The sequence below is a fragment of the Pleurodeles waltl genome, chromosome 12 (genome assembly GCF_031143425.1).
Source record: "Pleurodeles waltl isolate 20211129_DDA chromosome 12, aPleWal1.hap1.20221129, whole genome shotgun sequence".
Taxonomy (NCBI): domain Eukaryota; kingdom Metazoa; phylum Chordata; class Amphibia; order Caudata; family Salamandridae; genus Pleurodeles; species Pleurodeles waltl.
In genome coordinates this window covers 136,657,133-136,681,797 of record NC_090451.1, presented here as the reverse complement: position 1 = coordinate 136,681,797, position 24,665 = coordinate 136,657,133, and positions in this window count along the sequence as shown.

Genomic DNA, 24,665 nt, shown 5'->3' with positions numbered 1-24,665 from the left:
AGTTAAGCTCTGACCGGGCCAAAGTCAGCATTGACTTTTCACTTTGTCCCGATTTTAGACAACTTTCCAGCACAAAAGATATTTTGCGCTGGAAAGTAAATCTAGCATGAACATTTTGTGCAAGTTTACTTCACATTTGTGACACAAATTCATCACAAAATGTTTGTAAATCTAGCCCTCAGGGTGTAAAATTTGGATTGCATGGCCAGCAGCAATTGACATCTAATAACACGATGACTTTAGCTACCAACCTGTGATGTACAACCAGTGCTGTGCATTTATGGAGAGTTTTAAGTTGTGCATGTATAAAGTCCAATGGACAAGCCCTTTCCAAAGTCAGGTGGTGACAACAATATACCAGACTGTGCATCAATGCCGAAGGAAGACTCCTTGTGCCCAAGGAGTCCTGGGAAATGTAGTCCAGGATGTCGTCTTGCCACATCAGCAAGATGAGTGCACATGATGGATGTAATAACTCAGTATACAGTTATATATTTTTTTTTTTGGAAGTGTGGACAAATATACAGAACAAGGGGATTGTAACATGGTGGTAGAAGGACTGCTGCTGGAGACTAAAGCATAAATGACAGGCTGCCAATAGCCATTTTATCAACACCTATGTAAGGGAACTAACATTTTGGTATGAATATGTACCTGTCACAATTTTTCACTTGTATTTTGTGTTAGCTTATTACATGGAAAACCACCAAGACTTCCAAGTCAAAATTGCCAAAGAAAACTTGTAATGTTTCTGTGCATAGTTCAAGAAACAGACAACATATGCATTAATATTCCATCAGTACCATGTTGTTGCACTGTACCACCAGCTCCACAAAAAAAGTGTACACCTGTCTAACTTGTATCAATGAGTGACCTTGGGCAAAATTTACCTTACTTTGGTTTGCATAAGCTCACCTGGTGAGCAATACAAGTGCCACAGAGCAATTCGATATTACAGAAAGTCTCACTGATAGTTGTTTGGCCCCTAATGTGATACTCTTTGTGCAGGGACACATTTTGTGACATTCTACAGAATGTACTCCAACTTCCCAAGGTATTGCATGCCCTAAAGATAATATTATTATTGTAATTGTAAACTGTATTTATATAGCACTTACTACCATTGACAAGTCAAAGAAGCACTTTGAAGGGAGTATGACTCTACTCTGGAATCAAAGATTAGGGTTAAATAGTTAGTAGTTTAGTAATATACTGTTTCCTTCCCCCCCCCCCTTGTGGATTAAGTGTGGTAAATTTGAACTCTTGAGTTATTGTATGATTAGTAGCACTTTGAGCAGGGATAGAATGATGGAAATGGAAATAGAAAGGGGGAAGTTGTAAGTTGATATTGCAAGTAGAGAATAGTGTGCCTGTTAGTTGAGTAGACTGACTAAAAAGGAAGGGAATGTTTGAAAAGTATATTAAGAGTTCATATTAGTGAGAATGTTTTGGTATGAGTTGGAGAGAGGAGGGATAGGACAAAGGTTGAAGAGATAGATTTTGTTAACAAAGAACTGAAATTAGCTTATGTATATATTATATTCATAACACTTAGGGCCTGATTCTAACTTTGGAGGACGGTGTTAAACCGTCCCAAAAGTGGCGGATATACCACCGACCGTATTACGAGTCCATTATATCCTATGGAACTCGTAATACGGTAGGTGGTATATCCGCCACTTTTGGGACGGTTTAACACCGTCCTCCAAAGTTAGAATCAGGCCCTTAGTAAAGTGTCAGTAGCTGACATAAACCCCTCTATACACACACACCCAAATGTACATAGAAAAGTCAATATTTACATTGTCTGCCACATGTGTATCTTGTGGTGAAGAATGCATAGTTCTTTTAAAAAATACTGAGATTAACCTATACATACATTTATACACACAATACGTAGTAAACCTGTAGTAGCAAGCATAACCTCTCTACATACAGATATACAAAGGAATATTTTTCCTTCTCATAGTTCAATGTACAAATTTTTTTTATAATGACAGCCCAATTTCCATACCCTGAGAAGCATAGTTAGTCATGTGTTAGTAACCATGCACTGTCCACTGTATACACTTTTACAAAGTTGGCATTTTTCTGCCTAAAGCCTCAAGTAGCCTCTTCCCCAACTGTCACCTGGCAGCCTGATGCGCGGTATGAATTGCTCTTAGGAAAGAGTAAAAAAGGGCTGTGGCTGGGAAAATGTGTGACCTCCTCCTGACAGGATGGCATGAGGGATGTGTCTATAAAATGTACAAGCTTCAAAGGGACAACCCCTGTCACAGGTAGATGTAAACAATGCCTAAGCTTGCCCCTGCCATTCTCTAATAGCCCGAGTGGTAACAATCCCAGAGGGGGGAAATCCTGTCCCAGAATTGGTTTTGTAGTGGGAGTTCCTCATTATACTGAACATGCCTCAGAGGTGCACCCATAGCTTTGAACCAGGAAAGATGGCTTCTTATATCTTGTATTTAGGCAGAGAGCTGCATTGTGTGATTGTGTAGTGCCAACCCCCAGGAAGTGATTTAGGATTTGGTAGGGTTGCCCTTGGGGATTTTATTCCTATGAGTTAGGAAATTCTCCCCATCCACAAACTTAAGACTGGCATAAAAGTGGCACCACACAATGCCCTCTTAAGAACACTGCTGGGCCCTGGACCTGTGGAAAACAGAAGGACTACACTTGATGTACAAAAGAAGGACTGGAATTCAGAAGAACAATTGAGCCAGCTGTTTTACCTGTGGATAGAAACCCCGGGGGATCAATCTGATCCCACTTGAACCCAGGGCAGAGGAATATACTCAAAGCGCTAGTTGGCTATCCTTCTGGTAAGTTCCAAGAATACAAAACTGTATTTGCCCTGTTGACTTCTGTTAAATTGAGTTCCATTCCTAACTCACCAAAGCTACTGGTCCCTTGGCCGGTGTTAGAGTTTACTCTCTCCCAGTCAGAATTGCAAAAGTAGACACATAGAAACTTTTTAAAAAAAGAACTGAGGCTACCACAGGCCTGTTCCTGAACCGCAGCTGCCCACATTGCACCACCAGTCAAACTCAACTTGATGGTTTCCCCTCTGAAAACAGCTTGATGTCCAGAAAAGTGTTTAAGTCCCAAAGAGAAAGATTTCACTGGGATCAATGCTGAGCAGCACCCAGCAAACAAAGTTTGTCAGATTGGCTGACAGCCCACCCCGCTGAGAAATTTACTCCAGATAAAAGACTAAGGGCCTGATTAAGATCTCAGCAGAGGGGATACTCTGACGCACTAGTGATGGCTATCCCATCTGCAAAAATCTAAATACCATTGTTTTCCATGGTATTTAGATGTCAGCAGACAGGATAACTGTCACCGTAGTGATGGAGTAATTTGTTCGCGAGATCTAAATCAGGTCTTAAGTCAGAAAGTACCCTTTCCACCAGGACGAACTTGAGCTCTCTATCCGATACTCCCTGCATTGTGGTCAGCCTTAACTTTTGACTTTCATCTGGTCTATTACAACCACATGCCTACTGTTTGGCAGTAGAAAACCGTGAAACCTCTAAAAATCATATCTTCGATTCCCCATATCCAACTTTTGTTGTTTTGGTGTCTATTTGGATTTTAACATTTTCATTGTTTTCATAAATTGTAGTTGGATTTTTATTGTGTAATGTTTTTGACTTAACAATTGTTCTTGTACTGATAAATGCTTTACACTTGTTACCTTTCAGTTAGACCGGACTGCTCTGTGCCACAGATACAGAGGACAGAGCTAAGATTTACATTAAAGTAACCTAACTGGATTTAATACAGAATAGTGAGATTATTATTACTTGGTGATGTCTCACAACCACTCCAAGGAATATTTCACTTTCTCACATTATCTATTTGTTAAACTATAAATCACTCATGTTAATAGTTTGTTTGTTAATTGTTATCATAAAAGTACTGAAAATAATGAGATGCCCTGGTGGGAAATCAAGCATTTACCATAAACTACAGAAAGTGAGGTTTATTTATCTCAATTGCTAAGGTCTAAGAGGTTTATAAGTTCACATAACACATAATAACTCACTTGTAGACCTCTTGTCTCATTTTCAGCTCACTCCTTCTCTGCTTTAGGAGGATTGGATTTTGAATTTCTGCAGAGGATAGGGAAGCTGTTCAACAAAAGATGATATTTATGTTCAAGGAAGTCTTTCATAAAAGAAATGACAAATATCACATTAAAGACACATGAAATAGAATAAGATCTTCAACAAATGAAAGGAAGAACTGCTACAAGTGAGGCTAACCAGTCCCAGGCAGAGAAAGGCAGGACTAAACAGCAACACATTCAGAATTATCTATGGCTCAATTGTGGTGCATTTCCCTTCTTTAAGTTGTTCATGATTAGGTTTCTGGTCTTAGACAAGAAAGAGGGCCGAAAGCTAAGACTTTTGACTCTGAAAATTTGCATTTTCTATTCCCCCCGACTTTTCCCCATCCCATCCAAAATCACACAATTATCAAGTGTATCACTCTCTAGATCCAGATCCCCATAATTCAAAAAAGTCTTCCAGAACTCCAAGCTCCACATAGGAAGGCGTACTCCTGGTCAAAGCACCTTGTGACTACTGGAACATAAGCTTTGTAAGACCGTCTGGGAAACCTGTTACCAGGCTACAGAACTGGACAGTCGGATTGTGCATACACTTCAGCAAATGAGAAGACATAATCAAATCCTCCTTAAACATTCTTTACTGGCTTCCAGTGAAACTCAGGAATAAATCCACCCTTCTCTACACAGCCTATAGAACTAACTGGGGCAAAAGCCCAGGGCACCTGTAGAAACTGAGCTCACACTACTCCTCAACCGCAAATCACTGATCAACAATCCTCCTGATTCATTAATGATCACTGAAGAGCATGACATGTGATGATAGATATCTGGCACTGACTGTAGAACATCACTATCCCGAACTTAAGATCTGAACCTAAACACCTATGAAGCAGGATCCGGCACCTAAACCAGATGATGCTTTCGGGAAATGTCCAACGTTAGTATTTCCCTCTAAAAACCTATATATTGTCATATCCTGTAGCTTTTGAAAGTAATTGAATGACAAAACATAAATTATTATAATAGTCGAAGAGACTCACAATGTTTTCAACAGTATGACGCTGTTGTAGATGTACTGTGATGGATTAGCCTTCCTATAGAATTTTCCCTTTTTTGTGTGATGTCTACCTAGATGTTTGCCTTATCTGTTTTGCTTGTTGTAGAACTCTGTGCACTCTAACCTACTAAGCAGTGGTAAAGTGTCTGTGCCTCCTTTCAGCATAGTTGAATTGGCTTATTTCTAATTGGTTTATTTAGCTTGCCTAGAAGTCCCAAGTATATGGTGTAAAAAGTGCACCCAGCGCCACCAGTGGACTGCAACATGTATTGTGCCATCCACTAAAGTGAAAATACAAACATGGCTTCAGGCTATCCTAAGTAAACCTTGATGTGCCACCTGTCAGAAAACCCCTTTTTGACAGCTACAAATCTTCATTGTAAAGACTAATAGGTCAAAAATCAGGACATGTAGAAATGTAAAATTAACTTGTTCTTACAGTGAGTGGTACCTAGAAGCCATTTCCACTGTAGGAAGGCTGGCCGGCCCATAGAGAAACACCGAGAAGTGATAATAAATATGAATTCCTGTTAGGGACCAGTAGTAATTATGATTAAACAACAATGTTTAAGATTTATTAGTACCCCAACTTAACGGTGAATTCAGATTTTAAATACTTATTATGAAACATGATTTTTTCCCTGGTGGTTAATTTGCCCTAACTCCCTATTTAGTCCATTAGGTGATTAGCTCTGATGAAGCATAGAAACTGCTTCCAGAGCAGAAACAAAGGCTTTGGTAGAAGGAGGTGACTTGGTTTCTCTGGCAGGAAGAACAGTTTGTATGGGCCAAGGAACCTAATCTACTTCAAAGGGGCCGTCCCTGTCACAACCAAATGTTAGGTGATAACCAGAAAGGTCCCAGGCTTTGTTGCCCCATGAGACAGGTAGAAAACCCACATTAGGGGTCTGCCTCAGAACTCAGTTTAGTGTGGCTGTGTCAGGCTGAAACATGTCACATTTAATTTTAGTTGTATAGAATTCACTGCTGATCCTCACAATGTTACCTGTTTTCAATCTTACCCATATCCTTTTTATGGACATTAATAAATAGGAATTTAGGATGTGAGGTAATTTTAACTCACATTCTTTTACTTACCTTCTCACTGACACATCCTTCAGTTGATTAGGATAACGGGATACTGAAGTGATTGGAGACCCCGTGATGAAGCTACCCACAAAATCACCCCACAGTGGTGACATTCACTGTTGTGGGTGGAATATGTGGTTGAGGGTCTGTTGAAAAAGATCTCAGGGGATCTGGAATTAAATGGTATGAAGGCTCACTTCCTTGCTTCATAGCCTGCCTTCAGACTTCAGGTATTCTATAGGGTCGGGCCTCAAGCTGACCTGTTCCCCAGGATTGGTGGTAATTGAGTGGTATATGACATGGGTCCTTCCTAGGGTGGTAGAAAAAACCTCATGATAAGAATGTCCCTTGCTGGATTCCATCTAGGTCAGGATCATTACACATGCTGAGGAGTTCGGGTTCTAGGGATATAGGGCCAGATGTAGCAAGCCTTTTGCGCCTCGCAGACCTAAAAAAAACACAGTTTACGAGGCGCAAAAGGCCTAACGCGATGTACAACCTCAAATTGCGAGTCGGTACCGACTCGCAATTTGAGGCTGCGACTCGCAAATAGGAAGGGGTGTTCCCTTCGTATTTGCGACCGCATCGCCATGCAGAGTTGCTTTGGGACCGCGAATGCGGTCGCAAACCAACTCGCAGTTACCAAACTCATTCGCAAAAGGGAAGGGGTCCCAATGGGACCCCTTCCCCTTTGTGAATGTCACTAAAAATGTTTTTTCAGAGCAGGCAGTGGTCCTATGGATCACTGCCTACTCTGAAAAAACCGAAACCAAATGGTTTCGGTATTTTTTCTTTTTGCAGCTCATTTTCCTTTAAGGAAAATGGGCTGCATAAAGAAAAAAAAAACTGCTTTATTCAAAAAGCAGTCACGGACATGGTGGTCTGCTGTCTCCAGCAGGCCACCATCCCTGTGAGTGCCTAGACTCGCTATGGGGTCGCAAACTGCGACCCACGTCATTAATATTTATGAGGTGGGTCTTTGCGACCCCATAGCAAGTCGCAGAAGGTGTCTGAGACACCTTTCTGCATCTCGTATTGCGAGTTGCAATTTGCGAGTCGCTATGACTCGCAAATTGCAAGTCGCAATTTCATACCTACCTACATCTGGCCCATAGTGTTGTAAAGAATCAGGGATGTCCCTTCCCATTTTTTCAACAGGTTCACATGATAAATCTGGATTTCCTTTTTTTCCCAAGTTAACTCGATTTTGTAGGTGACAGGGGTTACTCACTCCAATACTTTAAAGAGTCCCTGCCACTGACATAGCAATTCCTACTAGAGGAGGGTAACATTATTAACACTAAGGGCCTGATTACGAGGTTGGCGGACAGTTTTCACTATCTGCCGAACTTCCGACAGGGAGGTTACCGCCATTGTGGCTGCCTCCCTGCCGGGGCCATTACGAGTTTCCTGGTCGGTTGATGGGCAGCAACCAGAGTTTCCACCCGCCGGCCTACTGGGAAACACCCTACAGCATTGTCTCCGTCTCGTAAACGATCCAGCAGCAATGCTGTAGGATGCAGAGTGCACCAGCACCCTCGCAATGTTCACTGTCTGCTTTGCAGACAGTGAACATTGCGAGGGTGCTGGTCAGGGGAACCCCTGCAATACCCATGCCAAGTGCATGGGCAGAGCAGGGGTCCCCCTAGAGCCCTCTGCACCCGTTCTCCAACAGCCTTTTCATGGCAGTGAAACTGCCATGAAATCACAGTTGGAGAACAAAGTTATAATCCATGGTGGATTACGATTGCCAGGACCGCCAAACCACCAGGACTACTAATCCTGGCGGCACAGCATATCTGCCGTGGTCGTAATATGGCGCTCGGACCACCGCATTGGCGGCTGTCTGACCTCCATCCGTGAACCTGTCGGTCATGAGACCACCAGGTTGTAAATAGGCCCAAAGTCTCCAGGGCTCGAATTCCCTCAATTTAGCTCTGTACTGCTCTTGTTAGTCTTGCTGGGCATCCTCTAGGTTCTGCCTAGTTATTTCACAGGTCCAATTCAAATGAGTTTTCAGGCCTTTCACATATTCTAACAAAGGTTTTGAGTCATCATTTCTTGCCCACAGGACTCAGGACCATGTCTAAGAGGGTACGGGGTTTACAACCAATTACCAACTCTAAGGGAGAGTATGCAGTGCTGCTTTGTTCCTTACATCTATTGGCAAACAAAGCCAGGAGCAACATTTGTTCCCACTTTCAGGCCTCCAAGTCCAATAGTATCTTCATAGTTGTCTTTATTATAGAAATGTCATCTCTCTACTAAACCATCTGTCCTGGCATGCTAGGCAGCGGTGCTCATCGGCTTAATCCCTAGTTGTTTGCAGATCTGTTTCATTAGTTTGGATCTGAAGGGAGTTCCCTTGTCCATTATTATCTCTTCAGGAAACCCAACCCTGAAAAAGATCTCAGTCATCATTGTTGCTAAGAGAGTAGTGATGGGATGGCATAGGGGTATGGCTTCCGCATATCAGATGGCATAATCCACTATCACCAGTACATAGCGATACCCACTTAGAAGAGTTCAAGGGGCCTATGATGTCCATTCCAATTCTCAAAAAGGGTTCTTCTGTAAAAGACAGGGATCATAAAGGAGCCTTCCTCAGGATTGTCTGGCTATTCTTCTGACATACAAAACACTCTCTGCAGTATCTCTTACCATGGCTGAATATGCCAGGCTAATAAAAAGGGTCTATGAAGGCCATTTTATTTTTTTCTCTGGACCATAATGACTACCTAATATGTAAAAATGGACCAAAAATAACACTTTGTCCCTAAAGGGAGTGAAGGACTAACAACTGCTTAGGTTGATCACTTCCCCCACTTTCATGCAGTAATCCATGCTGTTCAAAGAAGCAGGGGCCTACTGCCTGATGGTCTTCTTCATTCATGGCTGCTCTCCATGTTACTTGGAATTGGGGTGCTTCCCTTTGGACTGCTCGGAAGTTCCTATCTGTCTCCTAGACATATTCATCCCAATATAGAAGCATTTCCCTAGGTGCAAGATACTTGGCTGCCCCTTTCTGTTTCCTGCTCTTGCTTATCTTTGGGATGGGCCAGTCTTTGTCTTCCACTTGAGCAAACTACACTGTCCCCCACCAGGAATCCCTCTATTTCTATGATTCCTGAACCAGGTTCTGTAGGTTCAGATAATTGGTCCCTACAATAAGTGGTTCAGGGAGCCGGAGTATTATCCCTACTTGGAGAGGGGATACTGGGTCATCTTTATTTTGTAAGACAATCTCAGAGATGGGATACATCTTTTTGTCCCCATGGATGCACTGTATATGTATGTCCCCATTAGGTTTCGGGCCCCTTCCAGGATACTTTTAGGCCTTATCATTCTCTGGTGACTCCACATGTCCAAAAGTGCTGGGACAGGATCCCCATTAACCTGGGTGTAGCCTCTGTAATAGTGTAATAAGAAGACCTGGCTATTCCAATCTCCATTGGTTCTTCCTTATGTGGGCAAAGTCTGGCAATATGACTTAGTTCTACACAGTTAAAACAATGGAATCTGGTTAATGGGATATTGAAAATAGGTGCTGGTATTTCTCGGCTGATTCGGCTTAACCGGCTTTAGGATACTCGTACTTTTACACTTCCACCCACTGTCATATTGAACCTTGCAGGAGTCCTGGGCATGATTATATGTGCCTGCAACCTCAAGAGCAGTCTCCAGGGTGAGATTGCTAAGTTGTCTTACCCATTTCTGGATGGGAGGGTGTGAAGAGGTGAGGAATTGTTCTAAATATATCTTCTCCATTATTTATTTATTAGTGGCAGGCTTTGGATTGAGCCACCTGTCTGTCAAGTCCCTTAACTTATAATATAAAGCTCTAGGGTTTTCCCTGGGGCCTTCCGTGGTCTGTCACAGACTAATCTGGTATGTTTCACTGTCCACCCATAAACTCTCCAAGATGCTGTTCTTGCTATCAACATAAGGGGTGGTCCCTTGAGGATTAGCAGCCAGATATCCTGTCTGTAACAATCCTGTAAGTAGGGGCCCTGAATATTGCCCCCAACAGTTAGCAGGCCAGTTGGCGGCTTGGGTTAAACATCCAAAGTTGTTTAAAAAAAAAACCTGAAGTCTCACCCCATCATGTATTTTTGTAGTACCATGGAAGGGAGGGCCATGTGCCATCGCTGGTGTCCCAGTACATTGGCTAACCTCCTAATGGCTGCGTCCTGTGACTGAGCTGCCCTATCCAGTTTCTCAGCTTGGAAGGTGATAGTTTTCTGGAAGTTCTATCTTCTGTGGCTGCTTTAAGGTTGCATTCCATAACCTTTTCCAGTCTCTGGCGGTCTTCTGCCAAAGCCTCCATTTCCTCGTATCCCACTTGGGAGGGACCAGCAGAAATATGGCTTCAGAGTCTTGGCTTGTTTCTGAATCTTGGCTCTTGTTGAGTTTTTAAGGGGGAAACAACAAAACAGCATGATTTGCACAGGTGAATCTGGTTCCCACTGGGATAAACTCTAATATCGCTATAAAAGTTCCTGCTTTTATTTGACCAGCGTAACAATTCTGTCTCCGTTCTCTTCTTTTACAGGGTCATCATTGGATGTTGCCGCCCATCCCCTCGGAATAGAAAAAGGAGCACATACAAAACAGTAAGTATTAGGGTTCATACAAGGGTGGTATTACTGTCACCATAACACCGATGTTTCCTGGTCTAGTCGGCTTTCTCTTGATGGTAATACCATCTCTGTTGTATCCCTACTTACTTCTAAAAATCTTGCTAATGCTGAGCTTGCAGCAGATATTGGACAGAGCTGCCATTTATCTATTGTAAATGGCTCACTGGGATCTCCAACAACTGAACCAGTTGAAAAACACAAAAAGAAGGAAGCTCACCTTCCCAAATCCCAGGACAAGGGTGTGAATACCTATGCAGAGAAACTCAATTTTTCCACTCTGCGGGAATCCCTGCTGAGGAAATTCTACTCCAAGATCTGTTCTGCATTTGAGGAGTTCTTGCTCCCACTATCAAACTGGAAAACAGTTGAGTCAATGCTGCAGGGAATAGGGAATGGAAGCAAGGCTATAGCAGTTGCAGATAATGTGGGAGCAAGGTTGCTGATATTATTGCTGCTAATATGAGCTGTTGCCAGGGTCCTCTTCCTTCTATTCATGGTGATAATCCAGTTTTTTTCCATAGTTGAACCTAGGTCTGTTTATGCCAGCTTACATGTCAATGCTGCAAAATTTCCAAGTTTGTCTGTCGACTTTGGTGCCAGCAGTGGGTGAAACACTGCAGACTCTAATCACAAGCTTCCCAATGTTATGGCCTCGGACTGTTTTCCATGCAAGTCACCAACATTAAGTCTTTCACTTAAAGACTGCCCTTAAATTCTAATTTTGGCAAATGTACTGGCCCTGAGTGCACTCCCAGTTGCATAGGTGCTTTTGTATTTAGGTAATTATTTTTTAGCTTTTACTCTTTGTTATTTGACTTTTAGTTTTGATTTAGTCACTTGCCTTCAGTTAGCCCTCCCGCTGTTCCTGTTCCCACCTTTTCACCCTTCCTACCCCCATGACAACTTATGGAGGCTTCTGTGCAGCTCCAACAGTAGCACATTGACCTCTGGTCTCTGTGCCGCTCCCGTACCTGGCTCCTCAATTCTGGGACTCTGTTCCCAGCCTCTTAGCCCCCATCTTGAGCCTGCTACTCAGTGACTGTCCTCTCACTGGAGCTGCACTCAAGGTCTCCCCATCCCGGAGTGTGCTCCCAGTTGCATAGGTGCTTTTGTTTTTGGGTAAATATTTTTTATTTTTACTTTTTGGTATGTAACTTAGTTTTAATTTAGTTGCTTGCCTTCAATTAGTCCTCCCACTCTTCCTGTTCCATCCTTTTCACCCCTCCTGCCCCCCACCTCACACAGAACCCTGCCAACCCCCAGGACTACTTATGGAGACCGCTGTACCGCTGCATGCAGCAGGTGTGTTGTTGATATGCCGAAGGTGCATCAAAGGTAAGCCAGTCTGCGCCTACTGTGCCTGGAGCATACCCACTGCCATGATCCCTTTCCCTCCCACCATCCTCCTCTATACCTCCAAGGCCCTCCTGGCCATAGACACCAGACACAAGAACAACAACTGCTTCCCTGTCTCACTGTGATCAACCGAAGGACCTGTCACCTCTACCGCTTCGCCTGAAGCACAAGACTTCCGGCCTGCATGAACAAGCCCACACTAATCCAGGCACCCTCCAGTGTATCTTGCTTAATTCCCCCTTACCTCTGCAGGCACACCACAGCGGTCTGGGACACCATCTTCATCCTAGCCCTTGATGTGGTCTCATCACAGAAAGTTGGCTCAGCCCCACTCCAAACACCGACTTCACAATTGCAACTCCCACCAGTGACAAGATGATACTCAAAGACTGCACAAAAAAACATGGTGGAGGAATCGCCATAATCTTCAAGGAAACCATCCATTGCCCCATCACCAAGAATGACACCACACCCCTCATGGACTGCCTCAAATTCCAACACCATACAGACAACAAGATAAGAGGCACCCTCATCTTCTGACCACCAGTACCATGCCCAGGATTCTGTGACACCACCTTCAACCTCATCTTCCCCCTAGCCATAGATTCCCAGCACTTCATCCTGCTCAGCGATCTCAACTTCCTCATCGATGAACCCAAAGACACCAACACTGTCACCCACCTTGAAAACCTCAACAACGTCAGCCTCACACAACTAGTCACTGCACCCACACACAAAGCCAGACAACCACACAACACCATCTTCAGCTCCAGTAACAGAATCAAGTTCATCCACACCACAGAGAGATTACCTGGACCAACCACTCCATCATCCTCTTTACCTTCTCAGACAGAAGTCAATACGCAGCCACCACGACCAGCGAGCCCACCCGCCGAGCTTGGTGTAAGATTACCAAAATGCAATAGACCCAATCACTCAGTTCATCGCAACTTGAAACCTCAGCAGATCTCAACCAGGCCCTCCAGAACTTCGCCACGTTGATCACCAACTCTGCTGACAAAATCGCTCTTCTGAAACCAGCCAAACCCATAAAAACCTCGAAATGAGCCAGCTGGTACAGCCCAGAGCTCAGAACTGACAAACACAGATGCTACCAACTCGAGAAGCAATGGCAAGCCCCCAAAGACTCCTCCGACAGAGCCACATACAGCAGCAGCCCTCAGAAAATACCACAGACACATCAAAGAAGCCAAGAAAGATGCAATCACCAACCGCATCAACTCATCAGCTAACCACACTAAGGAACATTTTAAGACCGTCAAGGACTTTGCCAACCCTCCTGCCACAGAGAATGCCATCCACCCCCTCCCAGGAACTCTGACTCCCTCTCAGACTACTTCCACAGCAAGATAACCACATTCTACAACAACTTCGACCCCCAACACTCCACCCTCAGTCTCATCAACCATAGGCAGCCAGGAAACACTGAATAAACGCTCACCACCTAGACCCCTCTCACTGCTCAGACTACCATGACCATCATGCTGTCCATCCACTCTGGGGCCCACATCAACCCCTGACCCCAGTATCTCTTTAACCTTGACGCCAACTCTATCAGCACAAAACTCATCAACATCCTCAACACCTCCAGCCCCACAACAACTTTTTAGACAAATGGAAACACACAGAGGTCAAACCCCAGTCAGACCCCCACCTGACAAAGCCCACGGCCAACCCCAGCAACCTCAAAATCTACTGACCAATCTCACTCCCCCCTCTCCCAGCCAAAAGACTAGAGAAGGCCATCAACAGACAACTCACTTAATATCTGGAATTCAGCCAACTTCTCGACTCATGGATATCAGGATTACGCGCAAACCACAGCACAGAGACTGTGGTTATCAACGCCCAAGGCCACATAAGATCACTCCTTAACCATGGAGAAGCCATGGTCCCGAGCCTCCTAGACCTCTCAGTGATGTTTGACACAGTCTTTCAGCAAATCCTCATCAACAGACTCCACACCATCGGCATACAGCAAAAAGCCATCAACTAGATTGCCTCCTTTATATCTGGATGAACGCAGAGCATCCGACTGCCTCCTTTCTCCTCTGCCCCTAAGGACATCACCTGCGACGTATGTACCCCAGAGACCCTCACTCATCCCTACCCTGTTCAAGATCTACATGGCCCTCCTCCCAGGAATAGTCTGATCCCACAGCCTCAACATAATCTCCTGCCCTGACAACATCCAACTCATCCTTTCCCTCACCGAAGACTCAACCAATGCCACAATCAAGTTCCATAGGGCCTTGACAAACATAACCAAATAGAGACAGCTGCCTCAAGCTTTACTCTAACAAAAAAAGTACTGATCTTTGGTAAAAACTCCTCCACCTGGGACCACAGCTGCTGGTCAGCGGAACTCAGACCCATGCCCACATCGACATCCCAGGCATGCAATCTCAGCATAATCCTTGACAGCTAATTGACAATGAAACACCAAATCAACACAGTGCCTCTTCATGCTTAAACCCTCTCCGCATGCTCCCCAAGATCTTCAGATGGATCTCCAACAACTCCAGAAAAACCCTCATACAGGCCCTTGTCTTCAGCTGCTTTGACTACTGCAATGCTCTCTACACCAGACTGCCCACCCAACTCTTCAGAAGACTCCAGACCAATCGAAAGATCACAGCCAGGCTAATCCTGGACCTACCAAAACAGATCCACATCACCCCCCACTTCAGACACTTCCACTGGCTCCCCATCCAGAAGAGATGCCATCAACAAACAACTGCCCGATCAAGGGCCATCTTAAAATTTCCACCAGCCTGGAAGACATCTACATTCCACCACACTGGCCCTCACACACACACCTTGTATGCACCTGGAGGTCGATCATTCTCCTACACTGCCGCTAAGGCCTGGAACTCCCTACTGCTACACTTCTGAACAGCACCATCCCTGACAGAATTTTTAAAAAAGCTCAGGACCTAGCTTTTTAACAGAGACAATGCACCCAGAGACGCTCTACAAATGGACTGACTGATTGTTGATCATTCTGATAGTGGGGAGCAGCTGAAGCATAAAGTTCTGTACTGGATTGGTTTATGAAATGGGTACTATGCTCTAATTCAAGCAGCATCCTACCTGTTCCTTCTGGGACCTCTAATGTGAGGTACCCCTCGAGCCAACAGTAGCAGGGAAAGTGGTAGATCTTTCCTGTAGGAGATTCCACAATGACTTTGTTACAGAACCAGCTATCCTCAGGGAAGAAGGAAAAGGGATCTTTGTGAAGACGGATAAATATAATATCCCCCAAGTCCTGATTTTCATTGATCTGGTACTCGTTGGTCTGGGAATCAAGAGACACAGCAGAATTATTTTACTGTACAATTTAACATTTAGGAGCACCAACCACCTCAACAGGGCAACTTAATATCAGCTAGAGTGTCATTTGCATAATTGTTTTGAATCTGACTTTTCTTACATGAAAACAGACTAGACACCAATTTAGCAAACCAAGGACTGTTTTTTCAAATTATTGACAAATGAAAGTAATTACAAAATGCAACATATTTTGTTAATTTCAAATTACATAGGCATTTTCTGTAGAGCATGTGGTGGCAGACTACCTAACCATGAAGGAATTTTCACGTACATCTCAGAACTGGATTCCAATGTTATTGTTTTTGAATGCTAATGTCATGCATTTGTTTCAGTTGGTAATTTCCTGTCTGAAATAAGTCAAATTGCAATTTACCCAGTAGTCCTGCAGAGTCCAATGGCCAAACCGAAATATGCTGCAATAGGATGCAGTATAAACGTTCAAAGTCTGTATATAGATAAACTTAGTAAATCCAAATTATGGCTAGCAGTGGGGCAATCGTATGCCAACGCTCAACCGGACTGCCTCAGACCGCAACCTTATCTCAGCTGCACCCTTCGGAAAGCATACCTTAAACAAATATTGTTTGCAAAGATAATGAGTCTACACTCTAGAGAAGTAAACAAGTGGCATTCACTTCTTAAATCTTTCAATTGCAGACTGTTCCTACATGTATGAATCTTTCAATCATATACTATGTTGTTGCGCCACACTCCCAAACTTTCGCCGTACGCTACTAAAACCTGTTGCACCGCGGGCCGCTGCGGCGCCTCCCGGCCGAACCACGGAGGGAGACACGGCGTCTCCCGGCCGGGCCGCGGGGGAAGCCGCGGCCTGTGTCAAAGGTCGCGGTGCCCGCGGCAGCCCTTTTCTCCAGCCGCGCGCTGTTGTTAGGACGCGGCGAGGCCAGAGGCCCAGAATTGGGTCACGGTCCTCGCCGCACACGGCGCGGACATTGTTGTGGGGTGTCTGGGCCCTCCCCCCTAGCATTACTTACCTGCCACACGCCCGCAGGGCCTTCCTCTTCCTCATGCATGGTTTTGAGGCATGCCTTCTCCTTCCCAGCATGCCTGTTCCTTTTGTACAAGGGTATATTTTCTATCTCTAGCTATAGCAACTTCCCAAGCCAAGATGGTGGTGTTACTTCTTCCGGTTTCTCACTTCCTGTCTAGGAGTATATAAGGGGAATCATTTCTTCTTCTCATTGCATTGCAACATTTCAGCAGTGGTGGTCACGCTCAGGCTGGTCTTCGTTTGGGACGCCAGTCGTTCTTGTTCTGTCTTCAGTCTTCCAGATTTCCAGGATCCTGAGTTCTAATCCTTGTGTCCTCCTTCTGTTTCAGGGAGTTCCTGTTGGAGGTTTTTTCCCCCTTGGGGTTCTTACTCTGGGACTCCTTCTGGAGGGCACGGACTGTGGTGGCTTACTATTGTCAACAGCACCGTGGCTACCGGAAGGGGTCGCCCTTACCTCGGTCAGAGCAGGACTTGCTGGAACCGGGGCCGCTCACCATCCCTCTCCAGTACCGACGGTAAGCCCAGGGTGAATCTTGACAAAACCACTCTTCCTTGCATACGGCATAAGAACATGAGCCAATGGAACTGGCTAAATTTGGAAAATATATCACCTTTTTGCAACAGTGCATAAAACAGGCGAATAAGTGGTCACATTTCCCACAGTAATAATCACCCCTGCAATTGGTCAGCAAATGCTGTGCACAAACTGGCTGCAATTAGAGTATGCTGCTGCAGCAGAGCACTCAAAACCCCCTCCCCTCAAGCATGGACACTTCAAACCTTGTTTTGCCAGCCTCAAGCTGGCGACCTCCAACTGCTACTTGGAGGTCAACCTTACTGTGCAAGTCCAAAGGATCCCACTATGCCCAGTCACACGAGCACTGGTCTTCCTCATAATGTTCCCGCTTGTGATTATGCACTTCATCGCACAATTTGCTTTTTTGTGTTTTTTATTTTTTTTTAAAGAAAGCTGTTTAACCTGTCTCACTTTTCCTGTCTCTGACCTTAATCTTTCCATAATAACCTCCGGCCACGCTACTCCTCTTTTAAAAGAACCATAGTATTATCCGTTTTATGTATAATTGTTTTCTTGGTCAAATGTCTACAGAGAGCCTAATATTGCAATTAATTTAATTAATCATAGAATAAACTACATTCACTCATTCAAAGATTGGACAATTCGGATATTCCCCATAGAGAAATGTAAGTTTATATGAAGTGTGGAGTAGGTCACCCAACAACCGCTAAAATGGAAACTGCCAGATTTTGCAGAAACAGTGGTCATTATCAGGACTCAGGTGCAATAATGGAGACATTGGACAGTTAAGAGCAGACCATTAACATTCCAGAGCACTACTTCAATAAATTTGCGAAAAGTGAAAACTTAAATAAGCCCCAGATCAAGTAAAAGACAGTCTTGATTGCATATGTATGGAGATGTCATTAACAACAGCTTAATTGTTAGGGCATTTATTTTGGTGGAGGTAAGATGTTTACAAGCACGCCACAAGATCTCTTCCTTATGATTCATTGTTGTCAGCCACAATACGCCATTTTTGTGCTTTAGCATCTTAAAACATTAGTACATACCAAAAAACTAAAAAATGTAAATCACACAGGCATTTGTGAATAAATGAGAGTCACCAAATCCCATTTCTTACTATTTAGGGCCTCATTTTGAGTTTGGCAGCCAGCGGAGGCCGCCCGCCAAACTCTTTAGGATGGAAAACCGCCACTCCGGTTTTCTGCCCGCTGGCCCTATTATGAAATACCCGCTGGCCCGGTGGGCGGAAACAGCGAGAAACAGGCCACAACATTGATGCTGCCTCGTAATTGAGCCGGAGGCAATGTTGCAGTGTGTCGGGTGGAGTGAAAAGCGTGGCGGGGCTGTCCATGTGGGCTCCTGCACTGCCCATGCCAAGTGCATGGGCAGTGTAAGGGCGTCTATTACCCCGTCTCTGCCAGCCTTTGCACGGTGGGGAAACTGCAATGCAAAAGCCGGCAGAGAGGGGACTCATAATCCCCAGGGCAGTGCTGCTTGCAGCGCTGCCCTGGCGGATTGAGACCTCCGGCACTGCCAGGCTCTTGCCCGGTCATAATGTGGAGGCCACACCACTGCATTGGCGGCATCCGACCACCACCAATGAGTCTGGTGGTCCCAGGACTGTCAGACTCGTAATGAGGCCCTTAGTCTTTTTATAGCAAAATGAAAATGCATACTTGCTCATTTGAATGTGCTACACATTTACACTTCTGCCTGATTGGAGTAAAGACAAAAACTGTAATAAATGGCACAACCCAGTCACTCAGTTAATTTTATACTGTTTTAAAAAAGTGGTAAATTGAAGATTCCAACCAAAAAAGGTTTGTGTTTTGAATCAAATCATGCTGCATTACAAATCACGTTATATTTTGGTCAAGGGAAAATAGGATTCATCAATGAATATAAGGGAGCACAAAACAAAACAAGCAAGAAATAAATATGTTGGAAAAAATGCAACCGGCAAATCTTAAAAAATATATATGTATATCCCAAACAGTGTTGTCAGAGACTCAAAGCGGAAGAAGCACGCAACTAGGGCACATTGTCAACGAAATAAATCGACATGGGATACTGGACAATCATTTCAACTGTATAAAATTTTTATTTTTTTGTGATTCAAGGATCGACAACCGTGTTTGTCATTCCTCAAGTCACTAAACAAATCACGATTGGTGCGTATGAGTGTGCGTTTTGCATAATTGCAAAGGCCACTTTAAAAAAAATAAAATAAAAATAAAGCCATTGAAATTCACCAGTTTGGGTGAGCAACACACACCATAACTCATGCTATCTGCCATGCTGTATTCACCTTAGGGCTTTTTGCTTATATGCGATCAGTAAATTGCTGTTTTGAGGCTTGGAGGAAGGCATGAATTAAAATGTGTGCTATGGGGTGGGGCGTTGTGACAGATCTTCATCAACACTGGTGATTCACAGTTTTGATTGAGATTAGTATTTGAATGAAAAGGGTTGCTGAACCATAACTATACAGTGGTGATAGCCACTGTGTAAATATATAGAGAAGAAGAATAGGCTGATAGGGATCATCTGAATGAAGCACAGGATTGGGGTGGAGTGTCCTAAGTTACCTTTTCTATGACAGAGACCCTAACTGCCATAGATAACATGAAAAAGGGGAAAGCACCAGGATTACATAAAATACCTGGTGACCTCTATTGCTCCAAGCTGGCTGTATGGGTTTTATGTTAAATGCATTATCTAATGCCATAGTGAAGGGGGACTGAGAGACCTGAAACATGGAGAGGTGCCAAAATAATCATAAATGTATTAAAAGGCGGTAAAGGCAATCCAGCGAATTACAGGGCTATCAATCTTATAGACAATGCCCAGAAAATATTTAGGAGGCAGTTATTGGAAAAGATGCAAATCTAGATGGAGGAAAATCAGGTTTTGTCTCATCTACAAGCAGGTTTTAGGGCACATATGAGCACTATAGACCATGTTTTTTGTTTTGTTCTAATTCTTTGGAAAACAATTGTAATACGTAGGGGCATCTGTATGTAGTATTCATTGACTTGGATTTGAGGCTTGGAGGAAGGCATGAATTAAAATGTGTGCTATGGGGTGGGGCGTTGTGACAGATCTTCATCAACACTGGTGATTCACAGTTTTGATTGAGATTAGTATTTGAATGAAAAGGGTTGCTGAACCATAACTATACAGTGGTGATAGCCACTGTGTAAATATATAGAGAAGAAGAATAGGCTGATAGGGATTATCTGAATGAAGCACAGGATTGGGGTGGAGTGTCCTAAGTTACCTTTTCTATGACAGAGACCCTAACTGCCATAGATAACATGAAAAAGGGGAAAGCACCAGGATTACATAAAATACCTGGTGACCTCTATTGCTCCAAGCTGGCTGTATGGGTTTTATGTTAAATGCATTATCTAATGCCATAGTGAAGGGGGACTGAGAGACCTGAAACATGGAGAGGTGCCAAAATAATCATAAATGTATTAAAAGGCGGTAAAGGCAATCCAGCGAATTACAGGGCTATCAATCTTATAGACAATGCCCAGAAAATATTTAGGAGGCAGTTATTGGAAAAGATGCAAATCTAGATGGAGGAAAATCAGGTTTTGTCTCATCTACAAGCAGGTTTTAGGGCACATATGAGCACTATAGACCATGTTTTTTGTTTTGTTCTAATTCTTTGGAAAACAATTGTAATACGTAGGGGCATCTGTATGTAGTATTCATTGACTTGGATAAGTCTTTAACCTGATTCCATGGGAAAAACTATGGCCTGCTCTTAAAGATATGGGAATGCCAATTAACCTGTTATAATTATTAATATGGTTTTCCGGGTCGTTCGTTTCTGAGGTTAGGTCCAACAAGCTGGACCGGTGATTACTATTGTCACCTTGAGTCCTTGAAACGTACCACCCAAGGAACCTGGTCTTGACTAGGAGTTGGGTACCTGTGCTAACCAGTTAACTTTAAGTAAGTGACCGGTATCTACGTATCCTAATTTGTGATAATTACTTTGAAGAGGTCTGATTACTTAGTTGTGTAGGTCCTGATGAAGCGTCAATGGATCTGGCTGGACCAATAGACGCGAAACATGTCGACCAGAATATAGAGGTTCTTTAATATTTAGGACTCTATACAATATTCATAACTTCTGAAAGGTTTTGAGCATAATCCTCAATTTTTCTTTCAGGTTTTTTGATTTTAACCTTGGTCTTCATCCTTGTTATATCAGATTGATTAAATGATGGTGTCCAGTGGATGAATAACCAATTTTAACCTCTTTGTTATTTCTGTATACTGGTGGTGACTCTAAGCATTACAATTTGTATAGTTTAACTTACCAGTCACTACCACAAGAGTCTGGCTGAGAGCCCCCACATCGGGGTGCCCACTAGCACTGCAGAGCCGGCCTGGTGAGGAGCATTTCCCGATGATGATGATAGTCATCCAATGTGATGCTTGAGGGTTCTAGCTCCTGAGATCACAGGTCTCCCGGTTTGATTATTCTTATTGGAACAGTGTACCTATATTTAATTACTATTGATGGGAGATTGTACACTGGACCAATAACACTCCCGGTCCCTCCCCACCTTGTTGATTATAATTATTAATATGCCTACTTAGCAACAATTATGCACAAGTGAGGTGGGGCAGGGAGGGAAAACTGACAGGACAAAAGAACATCAACAGTGGGATATGCCAGGAATGTGTTATAGCACCAACATTGTTTACACCTAATATACTGTATAAGCAGGCGAATTGACATTATATGATTGCAGAGGCGACTTCTGGAAACTGGCAGATAAAAAAATCTCTAATCTTTGCAGATGATACACTACCAATTTATAAGACACCTACTGGCCTGCAGAACATCTTAAATTGCTTCTCAGCTCCTGTGTAAAATATAGCCTGGAAATCAATGTCAATAAATCTGAAATTATGACTTTTCAACCTCATTAGTCACTTAAAGGAGAGGTGAGGCTTGGATCTACCAAATTGGAACAGGAGACAGATTTTGATTACCGAAAGTAAGGATTGTGAGCAGTCTATCATGCCCCCCCCAAATTTTGAAACTCCAGATGACACTACAGCATGCTGGGGCAGAGATCATGAAGATGAATAAATCTAACCTCTGACTGATTTTACCAGCCCTTAAAATTTAGCGTGCAAGGGGGCTTTGTGCAGCTGTTTATTGTTCAGAGATCTCAGTGTCTGATCAAGTAAGGGGCTTGGAGAAAATGTGTTTGCTACACATTTTGCCTCAAAGCACCCCACTTACACATATGTGTTTAGACTTAGATCTGAATCCATTGACATATTGGATGAGGATCTGGACTGGCAAATCCCCCATTTCTCTTCAAGCAGGCTTTAAGACTGGTCTAATACCCTGGTTTAAAGATATAAAGACATTAATATGAGTTAGGCCTGCACGTACAACCTGGAGAAAATGACCACGGTAATGATTGGCCAACTAAAGAGTAGGTAATAGGAGCACATCTTAGATGGTTGTTCAAATCAGCATCAGACAATTTGGTAGGCTATTTACTGATGTTAAATGCACTCTAGATGTTGAACAGTTTTGGGGTCGAAAATAACCACCCCAAGCTAGAGCTGTATTTTTAAAGTTTAGATAAGGGATTTTGTCTATTAAAACAGTAAGAAGTAGGTGGCGAGAGAGCTCTATTATGCCAACTTGTCCGGCATGTAAAGCAAGCAATGCATCTGTGGAGCAGTTCATATTTTTTGCCCCACATACTCCAAAGTGAGGAGGACATTGCTAATTCCAATTTGCCGTGTGATGTCCATAGCAAGACTCACAGAAGCTATATGTATCGTAAAATCTGAGAACACTTAGTGGCTCGTGTTCTCTGTATCTTGGTACTTATTGCATGCTTGGCGAATAAGATGTAAAGTTTCAAATGTATGATTAACACTGCAAAGACTGCTGATGAATCACAGTATATGCATTTTTTGATCTGTTTGTAAAGGAGGTAGGAATGATGCTTTCTAGTCTTTTATCCAGTTGTGAATCTGATTATACACATATGACCCTAGGTGTATGTGGAGGGTTTTCCCTTCTCTGGGTGAATGTAATGCCACTAGTCTATAGTTTTGAATCATGTGGAGTGTGATGTCAGTAATAACTTCTGATGACACTGTACTAGCTTTGGATGGAGTGTATGCTTTATTCATCTTTCTGTATTTTACTTATTGATGTGTTTTATACATAATTAATTGTATTCATTATTTTTGTGGGTTTTATGGCCTATATATATATATATATATATATATATATATATATATATATGTTTATCTCTATTTATATCTAGATCTCTATATATGTCTATATCTGTATATATATATATATATATATATATATATATATATATATATATGTATATATTCAAAGAAGTGGCATTATTATTACAACCCCTTAGATGCAGAAAACGTGTTCTGTGCAACACTGACCCTATACCATAGACTTAAGGGGTATCGTAGTTCACATTAACATTCAACCATGGATACATGAGAAACCCTCATTGCTTTCCTTGTTCGATTCGTAAACAACTGTTCAGAGAAAGTCAAGTTCCTAAAAACATTGAAAGTCTGTTTCAAAATGAATGCCCTACCATGGACAGCGTTTATCTGTATCATACCCGTGACAGTCACCGAACCAAGACTGAGAAATTAACTTGATACAAGTAGAGAAGTGGGTACTGTAAACAGTATTCACTCTATAGAGAGACTATTCTGTACCACATTCATTGCAGCCAGTAAAACATTCATGAGAAAAACTATAGCGTATTAAATTATCTACTCAGGACAGTGTACACTCTATGCAACACTCGGAAAGACATATACTATTCGCTTAAAACAGGCAACTTGTGAAGGTGCTGAAGATTATATTACTGGAAGCCTTCAAACTGTGGTAAAAGCTTTAAAGATATACTAAAGAAAGCACGATTCCTTGTTTCGCCTTTCTAAATTCTTTTATTCTGGATAAGATATATGCATCCAACCCTGGCAGATCACAGCAGCAACTGAATCCACCTTACAATCTATTTCCCTCATTCTAAATTCCATTCCTAGTTGCCAGGGAACTACCAGGTACAAAGCTCTGAATACAACATATCTCCCTCCCTACAATAACCTTAACCAAAACAAAACATGCGTGCAATACAAACAGAGAAATAAAAACAAAGCTTAACTCAACATTCTATTAAAATATATACATTTACACATTATAATCCACCAAACAAGACATTATCACACCCAACTACATATAGATATTATTTATTGCCACGCCATTATTCCGTGAATTAATCTTTAAGGTACTCTGGCCTCTTGACCACCCTCTTTTACATATTCGTCCTCTCTAGCTCTTCCTCCTCACTTGCTTCTGACCCTACATACCGGTTTTCCTTGCACCCTCGCATTTCCCTGCCCCTACATTTGACCACACTCGTCATATTCCACCTCCTACCATCCTCCAAATCCACACTGAATCTCGTTACCCTGATCACATGTTTAGGTTCTGACCA